Source organism: Nicotiana tabacum, chromosome 11, assembly GCF_000715075.1.
Source record: "Nicotiana tabacum cultivar K326 chromosome 11, ASM71507v2, whole genome shotgun sequence".
Taxonomy (NCBI): Eukaryota; Viridiplantae; Streptophyta; class Magnoliopsida; order Solanales; family Solanaceae; genus Nicotiana; species Nicotiana tabacum.
The window spans coordinates 134,236,680-134,251,567 of NC_134090.1; positions in this window are offsets into that span (position 1 = coordinate 134,236,680).

Below are 14,888 nucleotides of genomic sequence, written 5' to 3' on the forward strand. Positions count from 1 at the left end.
CATATCCCATACCGAAAGTGGTGCCATATTTTTTGAGTTTTATGGGCTTAGTGATTCCTTGGAGGTTCTTGCCAAACCCCTTGCCAGGTTCGTACCCACTCCAATTCAGTATACTCTCGATCTTCTTATCCCACCATTTGTCTTTGTTAACAGCATTCACCCGTTCAATGTAATGGTAAGTCTCTCCACCTAGCTTCTTTCTCCCTTCGATTGATGGAATGGTCTGGCGAGGGTATATGGGATTGCTACCGTCGCCGTGAATGATCACCTCCTGGTGATTCCATTCAAACTTTACCGCCTGATGCAGTGTCGATGCTACGGCCCCGGCAACATGAATCCATGGCCGTCCCAATAGCAGATTGTAAGATGTTGGCACGTCTATCACTTGGAAATCAACATCGAACCAAGTTGGTCCCATTTGTACGCACAGACTAATTTCCCCAATGGTGGACCTTTAGGAACCGTCGAAAGCTTTTACGTTGATAGCTCTATCCTTTATCTCGTGCAGTCCCTTATCCAACTTCTTGAGTGTTACAAGTGGACAAATATTAAGATTATAACCTCCGTCGATAAAGATCCTGGTGATAAAGTAGTCCTCGCATTGCACAGTGATGTGCAGTGCCTTATTGTGACCCAACCCTTCAGGAGGTAGCTCATCCTCATGAAAAGTAATTTTGTGACTTTCCAATACCTATCCGACCATGTTAGCCATTTCTCTACTAGTAATGTTGCTTTGCACGTATGCTTCACTTAGCACCCTCAACAGAGCATTCTTGTGTGCCTCAGAATTTTGTAGCAAAGCAAGTATGGAGATCTGCGCCGGTGTTTTATTCAACTGGTCGATGATCGAGTATTCCTTGGCCTGTATCTTTCTCCAAAGATTGTCTGGACCCGTCTCAATGATGGGCGATCGATTGGAGGCCTGTTTTCTTGAGTTATCTAGGTGTTCCGGGGTATAGACCCTACCAGTTCTTGTCATATCCTGTGCGACAACAGTTTCCTCGAACCTAACCTTGCCTTTCCTCCTTGCCTCAACTGTATAGTCCCATGGTATAGCCTTTGTGTGGAATGGTGTCATGGTCGACATCGCCACTGGGATCGGCGCTGCTATATTTACTCTGAATGGAGCATGGGACTTGGGTGGAAAAACTGCAACTTCGAATAGCCTTGGTGCGTTCGCTGGAGACACGAATTCAACCTCAATTGGCACTGGTGTCTTTGCAGATGACATGGTTTCAAACTTAAATGGCACGGACATATTTATCTCAGTGTTCCCCGAGGGCTGAATCTGGACCACGATTGGTTTAAGAGTAATTATCGGCTTCTTTGGGTCATCACCTTCTGAGATCAACCCGATAGACCCCCCGGGATCCCAATCATCCTCTATTTTAATCATGTGAGCGCCTCCACCCTTATGGTTTGGCAGAGGGTTATTGCGGACATTCAGAGCGGGCTCCTTTGCCACAATAATTTTGTTATCAATCAGAGCTTGGATCTTGTCTTTCAGAGAACGACATTCATCGAGATGTGTCCCTTCATGCCGGAATGGTATGCACAGGATTTGTTTGGATTAACCCACTGAGAAGGGTTCTCAAGGGTTATAGCAGGGATATGGGTAACATAAACAGCAACTTTGAGTCTCTCGTATAACTGGTCAATGGGTTCGGCAATGGCTATATACTGTTTAGGAGGTTTGCAGTCAAAATTTGATCGAGGTCTAGGAAAGTTTTGGCGTGTGGGGGGTGATTGATGGTGGGATGGTTGAGCATTGTAGGCTTGGTAAACATGTACATGTTGGGAATATCTGGGTGAAGTAGGTTGATATATGGGTGGTGGAGATGATTGATAAGTGGGTGGTGGAGTTTGGTAAGAGGGTGAGAGTGCTTGGTAGTTTGGAGTAGGCTGACATGTGAGTGGAGGCATTGGATAGGTTTGGTATTTTGTCACGACCCAAACTGATGGGTCGCGACGGGCACCCGATACCTCACCTACCCTTGCGTACCAACTTGAAACGAAGGGACTCTGAACATATAATGTCATACTTTGGCCATGGGCCACATTGCAAGACGACTGTGAATGCTGATTAAATGTCAACATAAAACTGGGCCGACATGGCCATCATAATTATTAAAGCTGACAGACCAACCAAAAATACATACAAGGCCTAAAAGCCCGACATACTGCACTAACTGACAGGATATGTCTACAAGCCTCTACTAATGGATATACTGTGATCGGAACGGCTAACCGACCTACTCATGACATATATACATATATATACAAGATATACATAAGGCTCTAGACCCGGAAACTCCGAAAGGCATGGATCTTACTGATCAAGCTGAGCTCGGGCAACACTTATTGAAGAGGCCTACACGTCTGTCTGTCTGACTTCCACGCATGAAATGCAGCGCCCCCAGAAAAGGGACGTCAGTACGAAATAATGTACTGAGTATGTAAGGCAATATACTGAAAGCTGAAACTGAACTGATAATATAATAACTGCAAATAGCTGGAAGTCAAAGATAATCTGAAGATATGCTTACCTGATGATACTGACTCAATTCTCTCAATATAGTAAGTAAAATAGTTGTCCGGCCCTATAAGGCTCGGTATACATATATATCTGCTCTGCCGTAGTAGGCTCGCTCATAAGCGCTCAGCCATACTAGGCTCTGTATCTCGACCAACTGGGCTCGCTCATAAGCGCTCGACCACAGTAGGCTCGGTATATATATAACTGCTCTGTCGTAGTAGGCTCGCTCATAAGTGCTCGGCCATACTAGGCTCTATATCTCGACCAACTGGCTTGCTCATATGTGCTCAGCCACAGTAGGATCGTCATATAACTTACCATCTGATCAGAGGTTTCCCAATAGGGGTCTGCCCATCGATTATAGCTCGATGGTAATGAAAATACTTTTAATACTGTATATATATAAACTCTCTGCTCTCTTGACTGGAAGAAGGAAATACTCAATTGAATATGAAATCCCGATAAGGAAAATATTATAACTTACAACACTAGAAAAATATACGCAATTTGCGAGACTAGCAAAATATACGTAAATTCCGGGATGTGAATGTAATGACGAGATCATGCCAAATGAAAGAAGAGCTTAGCCTTAACATACCTGAACCGATTCTCTTTTGCGAAAACACGTAACGGCGGATTAAAGTGGGAAAAAGTCCGTATAATATTCTTGAAAAAATTGTACCAGGCTTTCTTTGAATTAGCATTTCATGTTGGACCTTGTAGTATTTCAGAGAATTTCACATTTGGACATTGTAACAATTCAGATAGCTTTCACGTTTGGACATTGTAAAGTTTAAAGGGCTTCAATGTTTGGACATTGTGAAGTTTCAAAGGCTTTAACGTTAGGACATTGTAAAGTTTCAAGGCTTTAACATTTGGATATTATAAAGCTTCAAAGGCTTTAACGTTTGGATTTTTTAAGATTCAGAGAGCTTTCATGTTTTCTGTAAGGTTTTAGACTTTGGTTTTGTATTCAAGGTCTTTAGGAATTAATATAAAAGGTCTTTAGAAAGAGATATGTCTTGAATTAGTTGCCACCTACTCTTAAATGAGCCTTAGTCATTTGATCAGATTGTGGCTTGTTGCCACATCACTCTTCCCATGTTTATCCAAAGTTTTTTTTAAAATTAATTTAATTAGGTAATATCCCGCTATCCGGTAATTAATCAATTATCCGTATAATTAAGAATTGTCTCAAATTACTTAAAATTCTACTTATTTTTAATATACTTTATACATATTCCACTATCATGGTCATATGGTACTTTGTATGGTACAAGTCCGTAAATATCGGGTGTTAACGCTCAGCCCGTATTTTATCCCCACATGCCAAACTTGGATAAAAATTTATTTTTTGACTTGCTTCCCCTTTCACCTTCACAAATTTACTCATCACTTGTGAAATAGCATAATCCTTATAATCTCCAAATAATCTTTTCCTTGGATTGATGTCAATTACCTTACGACAAATTCAACGTGCAATACTACAGGGTGCAACATCGTCGTAATATAATATTGTGAATCGTAACATCATCGTAATATAATACTGTGGGACATAATATCGACGTAATATTGCGGGACGTAACATCATTCCCCCCTTTGGAATATTCGTCCCCGAATATTGACTGATGATCTTATCATTCTCATAACCTATAGGTCTTGCAAATACTTTAGTACTTGTCTTTCCATCTAGGCGACTATTTTGTGAATGAATCCCAGAGATCAGGGCAATCCCCCCTTTAAGCCTCTTTCTCACACCACGACTTGTAGTCGAAATCTTCTAATCTCATAACTATTGCTACCTTCTATCATGCAGCCTTTACGACTCTAACTTTGTATGTGCGCCCGACTCTCCTCTTCTCTTCCAGTTTTTAGCCAATCTCTAGGCTTCATTTTGTGAATATATACAAAATTATGTCAAGCTGTCCCCCTAAGCGTCATTAGCTTTACTATATCTAAGTAGGCCATACTATACTAAAATTCTTACTTCGATTTATCGTTACTGAGGTCTGCTACCGAACTCCAGGTTACTCCCGTTGCTTATCCTTGATGCAAAAAGCTAAATCCTTTAACATTTCTTCATTACTATTCATCTTAAGACTGATGGCCTAATCTGATCCCGTACTTTTAAACTTTTACCCATCCATTGTTGATTCACCTCAATGTTGATCTACAATTATCCATTGATAACTTGAAATTTCTTACGTAATATATTGCCACTAGGGCTTATGCTGTATCGAGGAATATTTGAGGTGATTTTCCTGATCCACTTAGGGGCGATACTGTATTTCAATAGTCGTATTTTATAGCATCCCAATGTGATTCACCTTATGTTTTTAATTTCATACAATCCATGAAATCCTCTTCAAATCATGGCTCAGTCGAGGGCCCAAACGTCAACCTTTATCTATCACAATTTCACCCTCATTCCACTACCAAGGAAGCATTCTATTTTTTTCTAGATATTATTAGTCTTAGACTGCTTTGAGTTCATTCAGGCTATACTAAACTTTCTATAATTTCGAGAAACCATTAACTTTCTTGTTTTCATGGGTTTAATCCTGAGGACTTATCCGTTCTCGTCACCTTCTCACTCGCCCTTTCTCGTTCTTACTCCTATCATAAAACTTTGTCTCTTTACTATACTTTAGCTTGGGACCTATAAATATCTATTTATACTATTCGCGGCCTTCCTTCAACTTGTTTTCACCATAGATTTCATTATGTTGTTCTGGAACATCGAGCGAGACATCACATCATCTCTAACTCTTCTTTACTCTCTTGACTAGATCTCTTGGTACTTAGAGACCATAGGCTTGAAGGTACGCCACTGACGACACTCCTATCATTCCTGGATATTGAATCCTAGTGCTTCTAGCCTTCTATTCGAAGCATGGACTATTCGTGATCTTCTGCCCTTGAGTATCTTATATGGTGTTCACCTTTACCTTACTTACCTTAAAATATCACATCGTGTCTTTTATCACTTTCATGACCTCCCTTTCACATAGGTATAATTCACGTCCATAACTTGGAAGTCTATTATAATACTTGCACCTTTGGTCTGGTGGGAGCTCCATAATGAATTCTTATGAGGCTAGTACTCTTCAGTTGGTTTCATCGTAGAGCCGTTATAAACTATGGCTACTGCACTATCTCTCTTATGCCTCTGCTACTTAAGAGTGATCCTGAGGCCTATAATTCTCTTGGTCCCTCCTGTTTTGCTTAGTCGATGTAACTCTTTAGTTTCCTCTTCTTTTTTATCAGCCTTTTTGTAGGCTTAAGCTATCTTCCGATATGTGACTCCTGGTATTAGTTATTACTTTATCCTTTCATAGGCATTGAGGGATATCCATGATAAAATCTTTTAACAATTCAATCCTTCGTCTATGACTTAGGCTCAATTCCTTATTTTAACGTATACTAGAATCTTCTACGACTGTATATGCTGCAGGTATAGAACTCCAATCTCTTAAGTGCGTTCATAACGTCATCAACTCGGCATCATTGATTGAATAATTCCTTTCGTTCCTTCTTCGCTTCCTTTAACGTAAGCTATTACTTTTCTTGGTCTTTTTGCCCCTTTGTTACGTGCATACTTAGATTATCTTAGTTCCCAAGCATGCCAGAGTTTTTGTGCAACTCATATGATCTCGAATATTACTTTTAATTTTACTTTCTGTTCATTAATCAAGGTAGGTACCCCTTTCTTTTGGAGTGCCTACAATGTTGTTGTGAGACTTGTTGTTACACGACCATTTCCTCTTTAGGTCATTGTGCTTAGGTTGAAGCCTTCTTCCTTATTTCCTCAGCTAGTTTTTCGTTGTAGTACATAGGGAGGACCTTTGACTCTTGTAAACCTGTGAGCTTATTACAAACCTTGTGATGTCCTTCCTTTCCTATAATCATCTGTAGTTGCCTACCTCCGTGCCCTTGTGCTTGTAGGGTTGCTTCTGAACTGATATTTTGATGCCTTCCCAGTGGTACTTTCTTTTATCCCTGTAACACTCATACGGTACCTTTAACTACCCTGACTCCTATTTGAATATATTCCAAGTATTATAATGACATTACTGTGAGGCTGAATTCTCCATGTTGGGATTTACTACATTTATCTTGCATGATCTGCTGATTTGTCTGTAACTTCTTGTCTAGCCATGACAAGGCTCTTCCTGAATCAACTACTAACTACTCGTCGACCCATTCTCATATCCATATTCCGCGTAACCTCTCTTAGGTTATTTCATTTGTCTAACTTACCTCTTATACTGGTTCCTTATTTATCATTAACCTTCCGGGCAGGAACCTTTACTTCCTTTTTCTAACATCGTGCTTATGTAACGTTATGGAATCATAGCATATCTGTAGGATTCAGATAAGTGCAACACCCCTTTTTCATTTTTATCGCATTTTTCCTTTATCATTCCATATTCCCCTCTTTAGGGGAGTACTAAGACTTGGAGCTACGACGACCTGCCTATAGATGTTTTTCCTCTCCATCTTTGGCATCAATTTGCATCATCAATGACCCTTACTCGCCTTGCATTAATCCTTATGTACCAAGGATAACAAAATTCCTCTCTCACAATGGTGGCACTTAGTGTAAGTGGCACATATAGTCCCTTAAGCTTAACTTTGCTCACATTGCTTGCTTTAGGGAAGTGTTTTCCTGAATGATCATCCTCTGAATTCATCATGGATCTTCTTCTGTTGTCCATTCTATTATTGCCGGAACACAATTTGAAATTCTCATGATGCTGACTATTATCAAATCACTTAGTTCCTAATTTATGTTTAGTTTATCTTGTTCACCAGTCCATATTGATTTCCATTACTCTGGGGTCCAACTTTCCTTTCTGTTAATCACATTAGAGTCGCGAACTTATTTCTTAGAATGAGAACGTGACTGTATGGCCTATATTCTTTTGTTGTCTTAAAGCCCATCACCCCTTGTCTCTTTCTTTATTAAACTATAGATCCTATAATACTGTCATCTTTTTGACCTACCGTTGTCATCCAGGTATCACATCTTACTCTTAATGCTTCATCAACTCTCTTCTTATTTCCTGCTAACATTTTTGTCTACACTTTATTCTGAAACTCTCAAAAAGATATATTTTTTTTCTCTTTTATCTCTCCTTGCTTCATTCATCGTCTCTTCGGGTTGCTCAACCCCCTCACTCTACTAGGGATGAGAGTCACACTAAAGTAATATTTATCCCTTAGGATTTCAGTGTCTATCTTAGGAATTTTATGATCACGCTAGTTTTCTCATCTAATTGTAATATTCTAGAGTGCACCACCTGGGTGTCTCACAAGAAGATCTATTAGCACCTTTGTAATATCCTTCGAAAATGTCCACTAACGCAAACCATCCACTCCTCATTTTATTTTGGGTTACTCTAACCCCAGCTGGATCCTACTATCATATCCTTCTCTTAAACCATATATGTTAGCTTCCATAGGGCATGACTGATATAGGTGCGGTTGTACGTACATCTATTACTATTGAAGGTAATTCAAAATTCTTATATCTCCCTTCCTCAATGGTAAATAATGATAATCTTTATTACTGGGTACCTTGTACCCTTCTTCACATTGCTTCTTTTACTTGCTGCAACTTGTACCTAACTTCTGATTCCGTTATTACTTTTTACCACAAGAGTAGATAAGTATTCTTTCCTAAAAGCTCATTATTAAGAACTGTGCACCTTTTAGTACACGCATGATCTACTGAAGACCTCGTATTTACTCATCATACGCAAGATGCAAAATCGAATTTCTTTAATTCAACACTTTCACAACTATATCTCTCATCGATCATCTTTCTGAACATAGGAATCGTCTTATTACGAATAAAAATAGAAGCTCGGGACTTGAATTCTTATAAGTAAGCTCTACCACACGATCTAGAGTAAGAAGAAAGAGTGACAATCTTAAATGCCCTGTAGCCTCCTGCTTATAAGTGTGGTGCACGACACACCCATAAACAAGACTCTACTAGACACGACTTGTAGACTCCCTAGGACAGAACTGCTTTGATACCACTTTTGTCACGACCCAAACTGATGGGTCGTGACGGGCACCCGATACCTCACCTACCCTTGCGTACCAACTTGCAACTAAAGGACTCTGAACATATAATGTCATACTTTGGCCATAGGCCACATTGCAAGACGATTGCGAATGCTGATTAAATGTCAACATAAAACTGGGCCGACAAGGCCATCATAATTATTAAAGCTGACAAACCAACCAAAAATACATACAAGGCCTGAAAGCCCGACATATTATACTAACTGACAGGATATGTCTACAAGCCTCTACTAATGGAAATACTGTGATCGGAACGGCTAACCGACCTACTCATGACATATATACGTAAATATACAATATATACATAAGGCTCTAGACCCGGAAACTCCGAAAGGCATGGAGCTTACTGATCAAGCTGAGCTCGGGCAACACTTATTGAAGAGGCCTACACGTCTGTCTGTCTGACCTCCACGCATGAATTGCAGCGCCCCCAGAAAAGGGACGTCAGTACAAAATAATGTACTGAGTATGTAAGGCAATATATTGAAAGCTGAAACAGAACTGATAATATAATAACTGCAAGTAGCTAGAAGTCAAAGATAATCTGAAGATATGCTTACCTGATGATACTGACTCAATTCTCTCAATATAGTAAGTAAAATAGTTGTCCGACCCTATAAGGCTCGGTATACATATATATCTGCTCTGCTGTAGTAGGCTCGCTCATAAGCGCTCAACCATACTAGGCACTGTATCTTGACCAACTGGGCTCGCTCATAAGCGTTCGGCCACAGTAGGCTCGGTATATATATAACTGTTCTCCCGTAGTAGGCTCGCTCATAAGCGCTCGACCATACTAGGCTCTGTATCTCGACCAACTGGCTTGCTCATATGCGCTCAGCCACAGTAGGATCGTCATATAACTTACCATCTGATCAGAGGTTGCCCAATATGGGCCTGCCCATCGATTATAGCTCGATGGTAATGAAAATACTTTTAATACTATATATATATATATATATAAACTCTCTGCTCTCTTGACTGGAAGAAGTAAATACTCAACTGAATATGAAAATCCCGATAAGAAAAATATTATAACTTACAACACTAGAAAAATATACATTTTATTGATAGAAAATAAGACGAATCCCAAATCGACACTAAACAAATAGGAAATGAAAATCACTAATGGCCATTGGCCTTATTACATTTTATAAAGCGAAAAGAAAAACTCCTATCTACTTGGTCCTAGAAGGACCTTCCTCGGGTTGAATGCTCTCGTTGATAAAATCTTCCAGTTCGCATAGGTTCACCAATAAAAATGCCTTGGCCAGGTGTTCTCCTTCGTTTCCCTCAGTGTTCTGGCAGTCGGTGACTCTCTTCCTCACTTTTCCTTCAAATTCCAGCACACTGTATTCCAGATATTCTAACTTTTCGCTAGCTCTGGCGGCCCTCTCTTTCCACTCATTGATTTGGTCATCTGATGGAAGACTCCTCCACCAGTCTAGCAAGAGTGGAGGTGTGCTAACCATACCGAAACTAGGGACCTCATTCCTCATTTTTCGCAAGACAAACAAGGTTAGCCCTTACCCCCGCCAAACTCGACTATTTAACATCAACAATTAGCATAAAGTATTTAGTTCTCCAAATAAATGCACAGAATGTGGTAATGTTCGTTTGGGTTTTGGGAAAACCCAGTGGACTTTGGACAAGGCTATCTTAAAGAGTCATTATGCAGACAACATAACTGACTCGGCTAGGTTTGACCATGATGCATGCATAGTTTAAACAGAGTAAGGTTTCTATGGGGTTTTACCGCAAATACGCCTTTTCTGGATTTAGGGGTGATAATATCGGAAGAGCGCAATCACTCATTATAAGCGTTGCTATAGGATTTGTTTGGCACGAGTGGAATATGATGTTGAGCATGATTATGCAACAATTAAAGGCATGTTGTCACGTATTTGCACATTTAAGAAAGCAGTAAATATAACAATTTCATAATTTAAAGCGGTAATGAAGGAAAGCAGTAAAGGAAAGAAACCAAAAGACAAGTCAGTTTTGTAATCGAAAAGGAAATTGAATGCTTAAGAGAAATAAACAAATAATTGCGCATAAAGAAGCATAAATTCACAATAATAGTCTGAAATGGTAAAAGCCTAAAAATCCCCAGCAGAGCCGCCACGCTGTCGCGCCCCTTTTTTCTCGCGAAATCGGGTTTATGACATTTGGAATGGCAACTCATTCCTTTTAGGAACTGGGTTTAAATTTTGAAGAGTTGCCACTTAATGATTTAAGGTGCATTAGAACGCCAAAAGAGTTTGATTTGAATAACCAGAGATAGGGTAAGGGCTTGAAATTATTCTAAGGGGAAGGTGATAGGCACCCCTCAGAATCCACTAGTGTGGTTCCCGGCCAGACAATTATTGTAAATTTGGTGCAATTAACATGTAGACAAATAAGGCTCAAATAAGAGGGGATTTCACATAATGGTTTGAAAGTAAATAAAGTTTGAAAGAACAAATAGAAAAGCTGATTTTTTAAAAGAAAGAATTAAAATGCTAAAGAATAAAGAGATGGAGGGAGGGGGTCCTAGGTTTATTAAAAATATGGATCACCCCACACAATGTCTGGTAATTACTCCTCAATGAGGGGCTACACGTGATATTATCGCGTGGCCATCATATCCATATCTACCCTTCCCACCCCATTAAGGTATTAAAGCGCAGATTGGTCTCGATTACTTATTGCATTCTATTACACGTCCCATTCCTATCAGTCCCGGAGGCACTTAGGACTACTAATCCTAAAAGGGAAGGATGTTAGGCTTATTTGGAGTTTCAAAGGTAAAAATTCTAAAGCGAAATACAAAACACATATGGATGTTTGGGGGAAACATATAAACAAACAAAGGCTCATGTATACCTCCTCAAAACACATAAAATAGCATGTCTTGCACGTGTTGTTTAGGTCTGATTTAAAAGCATTAAAGACAATGTAGATGAGATTGTTGAGGCAGTTTTAGTTTATTGCATAACTCAGATAAGAAGTCCGAATCAGGCCTGCCTGCTGGTTGTAATAATTAACAAAAGCAGATTCAGTTTCAATTATTTCTCTAAGGATTGCCTAAGTGTTTAGACGGGGTCCTATAGGCATGATATCTACTTAATTCAGAAGGTAATGAGACAGTAAAACTTGGAATGATTTATTTGAAATCCTATATGCATACATGTTAAACTAGCTAAGTGAGGGACTCGGATTATTAAAAGAGATGCAGAATATACAAAGTTAACTAAATTGGTTACAGGTTCTGCAGGTGATAACATCTACCATTACTGAGTTTATAGCTAACACTAAGTGAAGCGAATCAGATTCATTTAGAAACTCCTATAGGCATGCTTTCTATTCATTGATGATTTTAAAGCCTTATAGACGTAGTGTCGAAATGCAGAAAACCTTGTAGACATGGTATCTATATGTAGAAGCCTTATAGACATGGTATCTAAATGTAGTTGAATATGCAGAATTAGAATAGTCCTATGGGAATGATTTTTATATGGAGTTGAATATGCAGAACTAGAACAATCTATAGGCATGATTTCTATATGGAGTTGAATTAAAACAATCCTATAGGCATGATTTCCATATGTAGTTGAGTATGCAGAAATTAAAACATTCTTATAGGTATGGTTTCTATATGTAGCTGAATATGCAGAAGTTAAAACATTCCTATAGGCATGGTTTCTATATGTAGCTGAATATACAGAATTAGAACAGTCCTATAGGCATGATTTCTACCCTTTGCATGCATAGTCACCCACCCGTTTTCACTAGCCAGCCCCAAGTGTTTATTACAACTTATTACAAACCAGAATAAATTACATCAGAAAGAAAAAATACAAAGAAAGTTGTAGATATGTGATTTTTGACTCTCCCCAAGATTTTTTATATTTTAGCACGTAAATATTTAATTTAGGCCTAATATAGCTATTTTAACTCATTTTTACTCTTTTACTTTTATTTTATTACAAGAAAACAAAAATTACAAAAAATAGGCTCATTGATGTTTTGTAGTCATTTTTATCTTGAAAAATACCAAAAAAATAGTTTTGATTTAAAGGTCAGTCTTTTTTCTTTAATAATTATTTTTATTTAAGTAGAGCTAATTAATATTTTTGATAATACTTTTAGTTAATTAAGCTAATTTTAAACATAGTTAGTCATAATGGCCCAAATTTCTAGCCCATTCCTTAAGTTCACTATCCAATACCCATTAAGCTAATCCTAGTGACCCTTCTAGACTCTTCTTTGAAATATAAATAAATAAAAAGACTCTAAGGACCTAAGAGAAAATACACAAAATATAAACCTAAACTTTAGGACCTAGATATATAGACCTAACGCCTAATAAGCTGGAAAAAAAGGAGAAGAGGAGAAACAACGCATTTTAGGGAGGAGCTTCTGCTCGATTTTCACTCACAAACACACCATACCTTTTTATATTCACAAGCACACAACAGAAGGCTCTCATCTATACTCACTCATCTGTATTCTCTCATTTTACACACACAGAGACTTAGACAAGATCAGACCTTCCCCATTTTGGAGAAGGCCATTTTCCACCATTCCAAAAAGGGACACTCCTCTCAAAACAAAAGTTGATTTTTAGGCATACACGGTAGAGAAAAAAAAAGAGAACAAATGAAAAGCTCACTCGATTTTTTTTTAGAATTTGAAGCTTTCCTCTCTTAGCTTTCAAGTTTTGTTTTTTGGGTTTCGTAGAGGAATTTCTTGAAGCTGTGGTCTTGAATTTCTGCTAAGTTTTCACTTTATTTTAGACTTTCATTTGATTTACCTAGCTGATTTGGTCACATTTAGATATGTTCTTCATCTTGTAATCACTTAGCTTTAAATCAATAAATGCAAATCTGAAATCTTAAATATTCAATCCTATGTTAATCAGTTTGTTTGCTTTTAATATCCATGACTTCCATTTTTGGGTACGTTAATATATGTATACTGACATGTGCTGAATATGTTCATTTTTATTTGGTTTTGTATTTGGGAGATTTAAGAATCAAATCTTTGGCACAACATTTTATCATAGTATGCTATATATTTGCTAAAGTGTAAATAGAGGACCCCTATCGTTCTGCTCTTCTTCTCCAATTGAAGAACGCAACAACCAAACAAACAACAATGGCAGTTGCAACCTCATTATATCTCTCTCAAAACTTCACATTCTTCCAAAAACAAAAACAAACCCAATTGACTTATCAACTGAAACTCCAAAATTTCTCTTATTTTTAAGAAAAAGAGCCCAATTTTCAGCACCCATTATCAGTATTCCATCTCAGAACTTGAAATATAATGTTGCCATTGTTTTGGGTGTCATTGGACTTGCTTTTACAGTGTTAAGTGTGGGGCCTGCCTCTGGTTCTGAATTAGCTTTAATGGGTTCTTCATTCCAATTTAATGAACCCTCAAATGCTCCTTCGTTGCACACTTGGGCTAGTCATGTTTCTAATGTTGTTGAATGGGTAACTGCTATGGCCCTCAAAACTAAATTTAGAAACCCTTTTAATAGGATAATTCGAGGCGTGCCATGCCAAATAAAATCCCAAAACCCATGGCCCTCATTTAATTAATTTTAACCCTTTAGAAATCGAGGTGTGCCATTAGTTGAAGTTTCCATGGCCCTCGCAAATCTTGTCATTAACTTGAAAGTACGTAGTTACTTTGGGCGCACTATTTAAATTAATTTCCTTAAACTCGGGTGTGCATTTTATGTGACCCAACTCCAGTTCTCAACAACGTTAAATAGAATGTGTCGTGGACCGCGGGTGCGTTTCATGTGGCGTGGTTCAAGGAGTGTTTTAAATAACGTTGAATCTTCCTAAAATTAATTAAAAGCGGCTAATAAGTTAAAAATGTACCATATGCTAAAAATGTATTAAAATCAGATAATAGGCCAATTGTGATAGTTTAAGCGACCATGCTAGAACCACGGAATCCGGGGGTGCCTAACACCTTCCCTCGGGTTAACAGAATTCCATATTCAGAATTTCTGGTTCGCATACTTCAAAAGGAAAGTCGAAATTTCCTCGATTTGGGATTTAAAATAAACCGGTGACTTGGAACACCAATTAAAATATTCCAAGTGGCGACTCTGATAAATAATTAATCCCATTTCGAATAATGTCACTAAAATTGGAAAAACTCCTTTATACCCCTGGGGTGTTGGAAAAAGGAGGTGTGACAGCTCTGGCGACTCTGCTGGGGATCGAAACCCAGAACTTCGGTTCAGGGATCAAGA